The following is a 12,074-nucleotide window of genomic DNA, read 5'->3' as shown; positions in this document are numbered from 1 at the left end:
AGACAACACCTTTTCCTAATAAGATCCCAGAGAAATGTCAGGCTAACGGTTACAGCCCAGCCAACAAACCTGACAAAGTCATGAAGATTTGAGTAAATGCAAGGACAATAATACATATGAAGAACTAAAAGATGCTGGATTTTTCTTATTGGCCTCATTCCAAAAATACAAAGGTTAGGGAAATCCAAATCAAATACGACCAAAAAAGTGTACAAAATGACTCACCCCCTTGTGGTTAGCAAGTTCCAAAAAGAAATATGTGGGTAAACTTCAAGTACATAAAAATATTTAGCAGCCATCATCATGCATAAAATTGTTTCAGAATGCAGAATATTTAGCAGCCATCATCATGCATAAAGTCATTTCACTCTTTAAATGCAGAATTATTTTCATTTCATGTCTACTGATGGAAAAACAAAAGCAAAAGTTCAATAGCCATTTAGAGCTAGCTCAGCCACATCTCACCACAGAAAACCCCAATATTTCACAAAATCAGACCAATATTTCACAAAATCAGCCAGAGAAAGAAAGACTGCCCTAAATGGTTCACGAGCTTCTTAACCTGATTGCTCTGCACAGAAATGATGCGCTTGTTGCCGCCGTGCTGGCCATCCTCAGCCTCGAAGACGATGCTCGGAACGAGGCCGGCCTTCCTCTCCTTAGCAGAGATGCTCTTACCGGAGGCGTTGCTGGGGTAAAGCAAGGCAAACCAGCAACTGGAAATAGGGGCGAAGAACAACGCTAGGGAAACTGGAAAAATTCTCACAGCAGCGTCGATGTTCGTTGCTTGCTGACCGGCGGAGATCGGGTTGGCGGCGGCGACGGGGACACCTAGGGTTTTAAGATTGGAGGCCAAAAGGAATGTGGTTTGTGCCTGCCTCCACGGTTGAGACAACGGGGAATAGAGATCGACGCCGGGGTGAGTCGGCGCCGGAGCCTTTAGGGCACTGAATCGGGGTAGAAGATGGGTTTGGGAACTGAATCGCGGATTCGGGGGAGAAGATGGAAGTGGGAAATGGAGAATTCTTCTAGTGATAATTAGGGTTTTAATTTATAATATTATTAAATTTAAAAATAAATACTATAAAAAATAATACATAACAGTATTGAAGTGCTCATATATAACGGTTAGAAAAACCGTTATAAAAAGACGCACATAGATAACGGTCGGCTTAACGGTTTGTAATACCGTTATGTATGTAACTAATAGATAACGCAAAAACATAACGAATTAATTGAAACCGTTATCTATGCATATAGACAACACTACATAGATAACGGATTTTTGCAAAACCGTTATCTATTCCTAAAAGTGCGCTCATAGATAACGGTTTTTGAAAAAAACCGTTATCTATGCACTGTTATGTATGTAAACTTCTGTAGTAGTGTTTTGTGAACAGAGGTGGAAATTGTCCAGATGTCAAATAATTGACAATATCGGCAAACCAAGGTTCGGGATCGCCCTTGACGACGACTGAACGTGCTGCTGGCTCGGATAGAAGTCTCTGTTTGGGCAAACAGACAGCCGAACAGGTCTGGATAGCATAAAGATGCTCTTCTGGGAAGGCTTCGTTGATAGGTATCTCATCTTCCTCTTGCTGGACTAAACGACTTAAATGATCAGCCACATGATTCTCCGCTCCCTTCTTGTCCCGAATCTCCCAATCAAACTCCTGCAACAAAAGAATCCATCTAATCAAGCGTGGTTTTGACTCCTTCTTTGATAGTAGAAACTTCAATGCGGCATGGTCCGTGTAGACAATTATTTTCGCCCCCAAAAGATATGAACGGAATTTTTCAAAGGCAAAAATAATTACCAACATCTCCTTTTCTGTTGTTGCATAGTTGCATTGGGCGGGATTCAACGTCTTTGAAGCATAATAAATTACGTGGCTCTCCTTCCCCATCTTTTGTCCAAGCACCGCGCCCACAGCATGGTCACTAGCGTCGCACATGAGCTCAAAAGGAAGGCTCCAGTCAGGTGGTTGCATAATCAGAGCCGTGGTTAACTTGGTTTTCAACAAGTCAAACGCCTGCTTGCAGTCGTCTGTTAGGACAAACGGAACATCATTCTGCAGCAGATGTGTCAATGGTTGCGCGATCTTTGCGAAATCCTTGATGAATCGTCTGTAAAACCCAGCGTGGCCAAGAAAACCTTGAATCTCCTTCACATTTGTAGGGTACGGCAGCTTCGCTATCAAATCCACCTTTGCCTTGTCCACTTGAATCCCTCTTTCTGAGACAACATGGCCTAAACGATGCCCTCCTTGACCATAAAATGACACTTTTCGAAATTCAAAATCAGATTCTTCTCCACACAACGTGTCAATACCTTCTCCAAGTTGTCAAGGCAGCCCTCAAACGATGCTCCATAAACTGTAAAATCGTCCATAAAGATCTCGATGCTCTTCTCGATCAAATCAGAAAAAATACGCATCATACATCTTTGGAAAGTGCCGGGTGCATTGCACAATCCAAACGGCATCCTCTTGCAAGCATATGTTCCAAACGGGCAGGTGAAGGTAGTCTTCTCTTGATATTCTTGGTTGACATGAATTTGAAAATAGCCACTATACCCATCCAAGAAGCAAAAGAATGATTGTCCAGCCAGGCGCTCCAACATCTGATCAATGAATGGTAAAGAAAAATGGTCCTTGCGAGTGGCTGCATTTAATTTTCGGTAATCGATGCACATTCGCCATCCAGTCACAAGACGCATCGGCACCAACTCATTCTTCTCGTTCTCAACCACTTGCAACCCCGACTTCTTTGGAACCATGTGAATCGGGCTCACCCACTTGCTGTTAGAGATAGGATAAATGATTCCCAAAGCGAGAAGCTTTAGAATCTCCTTAAGCACGATCTCCCTCATGTTCGGATTCAACTTCCTCTGTGGATCTCTAACAGGCTTAGCATCCGGCTCCATCAAGATGTAATGTTGACATACGTCAGGACTTATACCAGTGATGTCCGCCAATGTCCACCCAATAGCCTTCTTGTGCTTCTTAAGCACGGTGATCAACTGCTGCTCCTGGCTTGCGGTCAGATCGTTGCTAATGATGACTGGAAGAGACTGGAAGAGTATCGGCATCCCCCAAGTAGACATACTTCAGATTCTGAGGTAGAGGCTTGAGCTCCAGTTCAGGTGGCTTCTCATCGGATCTCAGTGGTCTGTCGTATGGTGTCTGTTTGGGCAAACAGACCTGGCTTCCCGAACTGACCACCTCCGGTTGTGCATGAAGAGACATGATGGCCTCCTTGACCTCTGCATCGTTCATCCCTTGAGCATCAAAATCTGTCCAACTCTTGATCATAGTGAGCTCCAACTTATCCTGCATGAATTCGGTCTCAAGAAATTCTTGGACAAGAGGGTCAATCATATCAATAGAATAAGCATTTTCAGCATCATTAGGAGTTTTCATGGCATCATCCATACTAAAAGTGTATTTCTCCCCATGATAATCCAGACAAATCGTGCCATTACTAACATCTATGATCGACTTTGCAGTTCTTAAGAACGGACGACCTAAAAGGACTCCCGTTCAACCCTTAGATTGCATTCCACTCATCCTCACCACATAGAAATCGGCAGGATAAACAAAATTATTCACACTCACAAGAACATTCTCAAGCAAACCCTCGGGATAAACACAAGACCTACCGGCTAACTGAATGACTACTCTAGTATCTACCAATTCTACACCCGACAATCTATTGTAAACAGTGAGAGGCATAACATTGATAGACGCTCCTAAGTCACACATAGCATGCTCGATCCTAGTATCACCAATGTAAATGGGAAGAGAAAACATACCAGGATCTTTGCACTTGGCGGGTAACTCCTTCTTGAGTGCAGCTGAGACGTTCTCGCCCATCACAATCTTACCAGTTGCCTTGGACTTTCCAGCTATGAAGTCCTTCACAAATTTCCCAAAAGGAGGGATTTTCAACGCTTGCAAGAATGGAAGATTCACTTCAAGTTTGCCAAAGATCTTCACAAAATCAATGAGTTCCTCTTCCGAATTTTTCCTCGCCAATCTTCCTGGAAAGGGGACTGATGTTGCTACCTTGGAATCATGTAAGCTCAAAGGTTTAGGGACCTTGGTCTGTTCCTCTTCATTGGATTCAAGTGCTGCTCCTTTCCCCTTCTGCTCAGCTGTCGGCCCCTTGCTCTGTTTGGCCAAACGAGGCTGTTCTGCCTGCTGAACGACTGAATCCTTTGTGCCAACAGAACGCTCGAATTCCTCCACATGAAATTCGACTCCAGAATCTACCCGCGGTCCATCTTGAGAGTTCTGGGGTGTCGGTCCGTCCAACTCTGTACCGCTCCTCAAGGTGATCTTGTTGACATTCTCCTTAGGATTCACATGAACTTGAGATGGCAAAGCTCCATTATTTCCCTTAAGCTGATTCATGGATGTGGCGAGCTGAGACATCTGACGGGATAGTCCTTCGATTTGCACTTTCTGCTCGGCTTGAGATTGTTGAAGCTGTTGCACATTATTTTGCAGAAATTGCTAGTTGCCAATCAAATCCGCCATCATCACCTCTAGTGACTTGCCTTGCTTCTTGGAAGGATGTTGCTGAGCTTGTGGAGCTTGATACCCCGTCCTTTGATGTGGAGGACGGTAGTTTTGCTGCTGTGGCTGCTGCATTGTTGGTGGTTGCTTTGGCTCGGGATCTCTCCATCAGAAATTGGGATGGTTTCTCCATGAAGCATTGTGATTGTTCGCGTACTGGTCCCGTTTGGGCAAATGGGGCAGTGGCGCGTCACAGCTGTAAAAATTGTGGGAAGAATTTGCATGGGCTTGATACTCTTCCTCATCCCCTGTGCATTGTAAACTCGTGTGGCCTGAATTACCGCATGCTCCACATGGCTTTTCTGTCGGTTGTCCAGCGGTTGCAACCTTCTCCACCACAGTACTCAACATTCTCTCCAATTTCTCCATCCTTGCTTCGAACTTCTCCTCAAAATCTGATGAACTAGCTTGAGCAGCTTTCTTGAGCAGTTGGATGCGCGGCTCCTCATATTCCCTCGTAGCTTCCACCAAGTGTTGAATTAATCTTTTGGCTTCACTCACCGTGTTTTGGGAAAATCCCCCTCCACTTGCTGAGTTCACCAAATTCTTAGTGTCAACGGTCATCCCTTGGTAGAAATACTGCAACAAGTCACCCTCAGAAAACTTGTGGTTTGGACAACTATCTACCAATCTCCTAAATCTGGTCCAGTAGGCGCTTAACGATTCATCATACTCCTGCTTTGCACCACTGATCTCCTTCTTTAGCGCGTTCGTCTTGGTGGGAGGGAAAAAGTGCTCCAGGAATAGCCTTTTCATCTCCGCCCATGTAGTGATAGAATACGGTGGGAGACTCGCGAACCAAGAGTTCGCCTCTGCTGTCATGGTGAAGGGAAAAGCAGCTAATCTGAAGTGTTCCTCCGTTACATCAGTGGGGCGCTTCTGTACCTTACAGATCTTGATGAATTCGCTCAGGAAATTATATGGATCTTCTCCTTTCTTCCCGTAGTACTTCGGGAGAACATTAAGCAATCCAAGCTTAATCTCAATACCGGTAGCAGCTGCCGGCATTTGAATTGGGGTGGGCGGGTCATCGGCCTCGTGGCTGGAGAGGTCGCACAGCCTAGGATCGTTGACGACCATGTCATCTCCGGTGCCTTCGTCAGAACTCGAATAAACTGCCTCCTCATAAACTATTTCTGCCTCTGATTCTGGTTCTGTTTGGGCAAACAGAGCCTCGTTAGCAGCGACAGCACTGGGTTTCGCCTCGACGAACTGTTTTGTTCGAACGAATAGGTCAGGTTGCGAATCCAGCAGCTCCAGTAGCTTCCTTGCCTTAGCCTCTTTCCTTAGTTTCTTTGCGGTTTTCTCGATCTCACAATCGTAGAAGAGGTTCGGCTTTGAAGATATGCTCATAAACAAAAGAAAAATAGATTAAAAGGGAAAAGAATTCAATTAACACTACTCCCCGACAACGGCGCCAATTTGGTGGACGTCGCCAACCACCAAATAATTCCTGCGGAATTACCAAAATAAATTAGTATAATGGTAAGCAGGGTCGATCCCACAGAGAGCAGATAAAACCATTCAATTCCCTAAATCTATAAAATTTTAGTGTAGCCATCACGCCTTAACTTTGGAGAAAATACTAATTAACTAAGAAACGCAAATTAAATCAAATAAAATACGCCTGAAGTAAATCAATAAAAAGGGTAATTCGGCTCAAATAAATCAACTCTAAATCAACTCTGATCCTCGACGGAATAATTAATCAATCCCTATCAACCAACCAGTTATAGGATACCGTGAAACGCAACGGACGTACCCCAATTCCTACTTACGGTGTCGATAAACAGCTGGAGACGCCAGATCTGTCTATTTTCCTTATTAAAATATAACCTAGCTGGAGACGCTAGACCTAGATTTAATATTCTAACAGCATTACGATGAAGGAACCCAATTTATATCAATTATCCTAGAGGCGCTAGTAATAATTATTATACCAATTAATTCCTACTACGAACATGGTAGTTGTATCACTAATTAGTCCAATTCCAACAATTACGGATTGGCAGGAACTAATTGACTGTAATCTAATTAAACTTAAGTTGATCAGGCTTAAATAAAATCAGAATTATCTTGGAACCTAGGAATTAATCGGAATCAATAGGAATCAATTTTAAACCAATTAGGTCTCACAGATCATTAAATTAGAGTTCCATTATTCTCGCCGAATTAAAAGAATTAGCTACTCATGCTTAAACTAAGAACAATCAAATAAATAAAAATAAACATAAATAAAATAACGAACAATACATAAGGAAATAAATTGCAGGAATTTAAATTAAACTTGAACCAATTGAAGAAGAAATCGTCTGCCTCCTTTGAACCAATCCAGCCGCAATTCAATAAAATAAAAGCAAGAATTAAATCTAAAGCTAAACTAAGAAATCAAATACGAAAAGGTTGGAATCGAAATTGCATGAAAAACAAAGTTGCATGGTATTTAAAAGTCAACTCTCAAAAACTTGAATCAACTATTGCGGCTGTCAAAGTATGTAAAAGTGAATGTATCTAAAGTTAAACCTAAACTAATATATATATGAGGCCATGCATGCGGCCTTAACAAAACTAAGGGAATTAAATCCCTTCTAAAGTGCCGCCTAACCTTAATAACATGGGCTTCGGCCTTAAACTTAATTAATACCCAAAATAAAATAAAACTAAGAGTTTTGAGCTTCATAAAAATATAACAAGTAATTAAAAGCCCAATCTCTACTTTCTTTCATCTTCACGTCGAATCCCATCACAAACTCGTCTTTCTCCACTTTCTTCCAATTAGCAGCTCCATCTCCAATTCTTCTCATTCCTGCGCCAAAACATAGCAGAACATGTAATATCACATGAAACCACGGCGAAACGCACACTGAACTAGGTAGCTAAAATACACACATTAGTCGGCTACCACATTCTCACATCCCTTTCTATCACGGATCTCCATATCAAACTCTTGAAGCAACAAGTTCCAACGAATCAAGCGGGGCTTGGAGTCCTTCTTCGTGAACAAGTAGCGGATGGCGGCATGATCAGTGTAGACAATTGAATGAGTTCCAAGCAAATAAGAACAAAACTTATCAAAAGCATACACCACAACTAGCAGCTCCTTTTCCGTGGTAGTGTAATTCATCTGAGCAGAATCCAAAGTTTTACTAGTGTAGTAAATTACCTTGAATAACTTATCTCTCTTTTGCCCCAACACAGCTCCCACGGTCCAATCACTAGCATCGCACATCAACTCAAACGGGGCACTCCAATCCGGCGTAATCAACACTGGCGTAGAAATCAGCGCTGCTTTCAACTTCTCAAAGGAGACGCGGCACTCATCGGTGAAGACAAATTTCACATCTTTCTCAAGCAAAGCACAGAGCGGCTTGGACAGCTTGGAGAAATCTTTGATGAAGCGCCTATAAAATCCTACATGCCCAAGAAAGCTCCGCTCAAATTTCACAGAAGTAGGGGGCGACAACTTTTCAATAGCCACGATCTTAGCACGATCCACCTCCAAACCTTGGGCAGAAACCCTATGCCCCAAAACAATGCCCTCACGAACCATGAAGTGGCACTTTTCCCAATTGAGCACGAGCGCCGTCTCCTCACAACGCTGCAACACTTGAGCAAGATTGTCCAAACAATTATCAAAGGAGGAGCCAAAAATAGAAAAGTCATCCATGAATACCTCCATAATGTTTTCAATAAAACCATGGAAAATCGCCATCATGCAGCGTTGGAAAGTGGCAGGAGCATTGCAAAGACCAAAAGAAATCCTCCTAAAAGCAAATATGCCATAGGGACAAGTAAATGCGGTCTTATGCTGATCCTCCGGGGCTATCATAATCTGGTTGTAGCCCGAGTACCCATCCAAGAAACAGTAGTACTCATATCCTGCCAAACAGTCAAGCATCTGATCAATAAATGGCAATGGAAAGTGATCTTTACGTGTGGCTGCATTCAAAGATCGATAATCAATGCACACGAGCCATCCTGTGACCAGCCTCATAGCTATGAGCTCATCTCTCTCATCCTTAACCACAGTCATGCCTCCCTTCTTAGAGATAACTTGCGTCGGACTCACCCACTCACTATCAGAGATGGCATAAATGATACCTGCATCCAACCACTTGAGCACCTCCTTTCTCACCACCTCTTGCATAGTCGGATTTAAACGTCTTTGCGGCTGCACCTTAGGTTTGTATTCCTGCTCCAACAAAATACGATGCATGTAAATAGAAGGACTAATTCCTTTGATGTCAGAAATAGACCATTCTATAGCAGACTTGTACTTCCTCAAAACTCGCATCAACTTCTCCAACTCCAACGGAGATAAATAAGCAGACACAATAACAGGAAATGTCTCATTCTCACCCAAAAATTGATACCTCAAATGCTCGGGAAGTGGCTTCAGCTCAAGTTTGGGTGCAGCTGCAGCTGCAGCTGGTGTAGGTAAATCAGCTACCTTTTCCACCGATTTGCTTCCCCCATCAACAGGTTTGTGAATATCCATGTAAGGCATAGGATCGATGGGATAGCTCTCTACGGCTTCCAGCTCTGCAATATAATCCAAAATCTCATCACACGCCTCATCAAGCTCGGAGTAAGGATATAATGACTGTGTGATGCACTCCTCAAAAGGATCCTCTACAGATGCAGGAAAATCCACTACAGCCTCAATTAAATTGCATTCCTCAAGTTGTGTTTCAACGGGCTTCTTCATCGCATCATAAATGGACAGCGTCATCTTTTCATTATTGACGCGGAAAGTCAGATCTCCCTCTTGCACGTCTATCAATGCATGGCCCGTAGCTAGAAACGGACGCCCCAAGATCAATGGAGTATTTTTGTCCTCCGGCATGTCCCAAAACTACGAAATCTGCAGGAAAAATAAACTACTCCACCTGCACTAGAACATCCTCCGCAATTCCCTTGGGATAAGTAAGGGAACGATCTGCCATCTGTAAAGCAATGGAAGTAGGCTTGATTTCTCCATTCTCCAATCGGTTGAAAATAGAGAAAGGCATCAAATTGATGCTTGCCCCTAAATCACAAAGAACGCGGGGAAATTCTGCCCTCCAATCACACAAGCGATAGTAAAGCTGTCGGGATCCTTCTGCTTCAATGGCAGCTTTCTTTGTAGCACAACACTGCATTCCTCGAAAAGATTAATCGTCTCATACTTCCCCAACTTCTTCTTGTTGGAGACTGCATCCTTGAGGAACTTGGCATAGCCTGGCATATCTCTCAAAGCGTCAAGTAAAGGAATGTTTATGTGAAGATTTGAAAACATCTCCATAAACTTGGCTAACTTCTCATCCATCTTTGGCTTTGCCAGGCGACGCGGGAAAGGCGCTACAAGGCTTGTACTCTGATCTGGGAAACGTAGGAGTAGGAATAGGCTCCTTAACAGGCAGAAGTACTTGGCGATGCCCTAGAAGTAGGCAGCGAATCGTACACAGTTGTCTCCAAGTCATCCTCCTCCACAATCTCTACACATTTTTCCTTGCCATCCTGCAGCTCTGGATGATTCTGATACTGAGTCCCGCTCCTTAAATGAATCGCATTACACTGATTTTTTTGGATTGACCTCAGTGTTGCTAGGGAATTTTCCTGGTGTGTGTTGTGCAGCTGCTTGGTTGGCCATCTGACCAACTTGAGTCTCCAATATCTGCACTTGCTTGGACAGTGCTGAAAAATTATTTCCAATATGACCCACTTGAGACTCCAAATTGGTCATCCTTGTATTAACAGTTGTCTTCATACTAGACACCTCTGTTAACCACCTGTTGCATCATATCCTCAAGCGATCCCTTCTTCGGCTCATTTATAACTCCTCCACTAGACACAGAAAATCTAGGTGGAGGCTGCACAATATTGTTGGGATTTGAATAGGAAAAATTTGGATGATTCCTATTATTGGGATGATACGGTGGATTTCCGCCCTGATGTCCCTGATAGTTTGGTCTATTGAATTGGTACTGCCGCTGGACATAATTAGCATCTTCAAACTGTGACACATCAGATAAAATCGGCTGCTGAGGAATTTTTGGCTAGCAGTGCTTTTCTCTCCAACTCATACTACTTTTGAAGAGCTTCATATTTCTCCTTAAAATCATCTCTCTCCTCATGCACAACTGCAATTCTTCTCGTAGAATTTCTGTCATTCGGCCATTAATAACTATTGGAGGCCATCTCTTCTATCACACGATAAGCCTCCTTTGTATTTTTATGGAGAAGACATCCACCTGCAGTAGCATCCACCATACTTTTTGTTAGACCAGTCAAACCATTATAAAAATGAATGATCTGCTGATCCTCCGTGAAACCATGTTGTGGACAGTTCCTGAGCAGCTCACGAAATCTTTCCCAGGCATCATGAATGGTCTCATCTCCTAGCTGAGAAAAGTGAGAAATCTCTGCAATGATTTTCTGAGCTTTAGAAGCAGGAAAGTATTTTGCCAGGAAAGCTCTACACAAATCCTCCCATCCAGTAATAGCACCTCTGTCCAAACTCTTGAACCACTCATTCGCTCTGTCCCTGATAGAGAATCCAAACATCTTCATTCTGATGGCATGTGGTGGCACTCCATTCTGCTTAATAGTGTCACAGATATCTAGAAACTAAGTAATGTGAACATGTGGGTTTTCAGAAGCCGTTCCACTAAACTGTTCTGCTTGCACCATGTTTATCAATCCCGGCTTCAGCTCGAACGTAGTAGCCTGCACAGTTGGTCCCCATCTGCCTCCTTGAAATTGATCAACCCGAGGCTGATACATGTGATTCAGCGGTGGCTTTGGTGGAGGAGCCCGGTTGCGCCTGCTCTCCTCTCTCTCTTCATCTAGCTGCCTCTGAAGGTCTGTCACTGTTCGCATAAGGGTTTCAAGATCCAAGTTATTACGTTGCTCTGTCATTGCTTGCTTGTTCTTTTCACGGTTGTCTTTTTTATATTGCTTTTCGATTTCCAAATTCAAAGGTACAAGATGTTCCTTTCCTTTGGATCTCGTGATCATACACTCCTGAAACAACAAACAAAAATCAGAAACAGAAATTAAAAGCTAAAATAAAAATAAAATTAAAACTTATAACGCCTGAAATAATGCTTAAGTCTAGTCAGAAATATTAAAGTAAATTCTAAATAGTCCCCGGCAACGGCGCCAAAAAGTTGATCACTAATTTCTTAGCAACAAAAACTGCAACTGAACAGTGTAATCGTAGCACAGAAAACAGCAAGTCGAGTATCATATCCACAGGGACTATTATAATGAATCACTCTAAGTAATCCCAAGTAAACTCTAGTAGTATTCAGGCGAACTCAAATAAGAATGAAGAATAAAACTAAAATCAAAATAAAGCAAATAAAATAGGATAAAAACTCAAATAATTAAAGACTCTGACCCTAGGGATGTACTTTTACTAATCAATTACATGCATTTAATCTATTGATTCAATTACCAATTTAATCCAACCCTGATGAAAGATCATAGAACTATTCACAAGCTTCTCTA

The 12,074-nt window shown here is 42.7% G+C and overlaps 1 non-coding gene across 1 annotated transcript; it reads left to right on the top strand.

Moving 5' to 3' along the window:
• Positions 1-10,890: 10,890 nt before the first annotated feature.
• LOC130996484 (small nucleolar RNA R71) lies at positions 10,891-10,997 on the top strand. Its single transcript, XR_009092653.1, has one exon. It is a non-coding gene; the product is annotated as a small nucleolar RNA R71 (small nucleolar RNA).
• Positions 10,998-12,074: the final 1,077 nt, after the last annotated feature.

This window comes from Salvia miltiorrhiza, chromosome 7 (assembly GCF_028751815.1).
Source record: "Salvia miltiorrhiza cultivar Shanhuang (shh) chromosome 7, IMPLAD_Smil_shh, whole genome shotgun sequence".
Classification (NCBI taxonomy): domain Eukaryota; kingdom Viridiplantae; phylum Streptophyta; class Magnoliopsida; order Lamiales; family Lamiaceae; genus Salvia; species Salvia miltiorrhiza.
The sequence above is the reverse complement of the archived record's forward strand: the minus strand, read 5'-3'. Positions and strand labels throughout refer to the sequence as shown.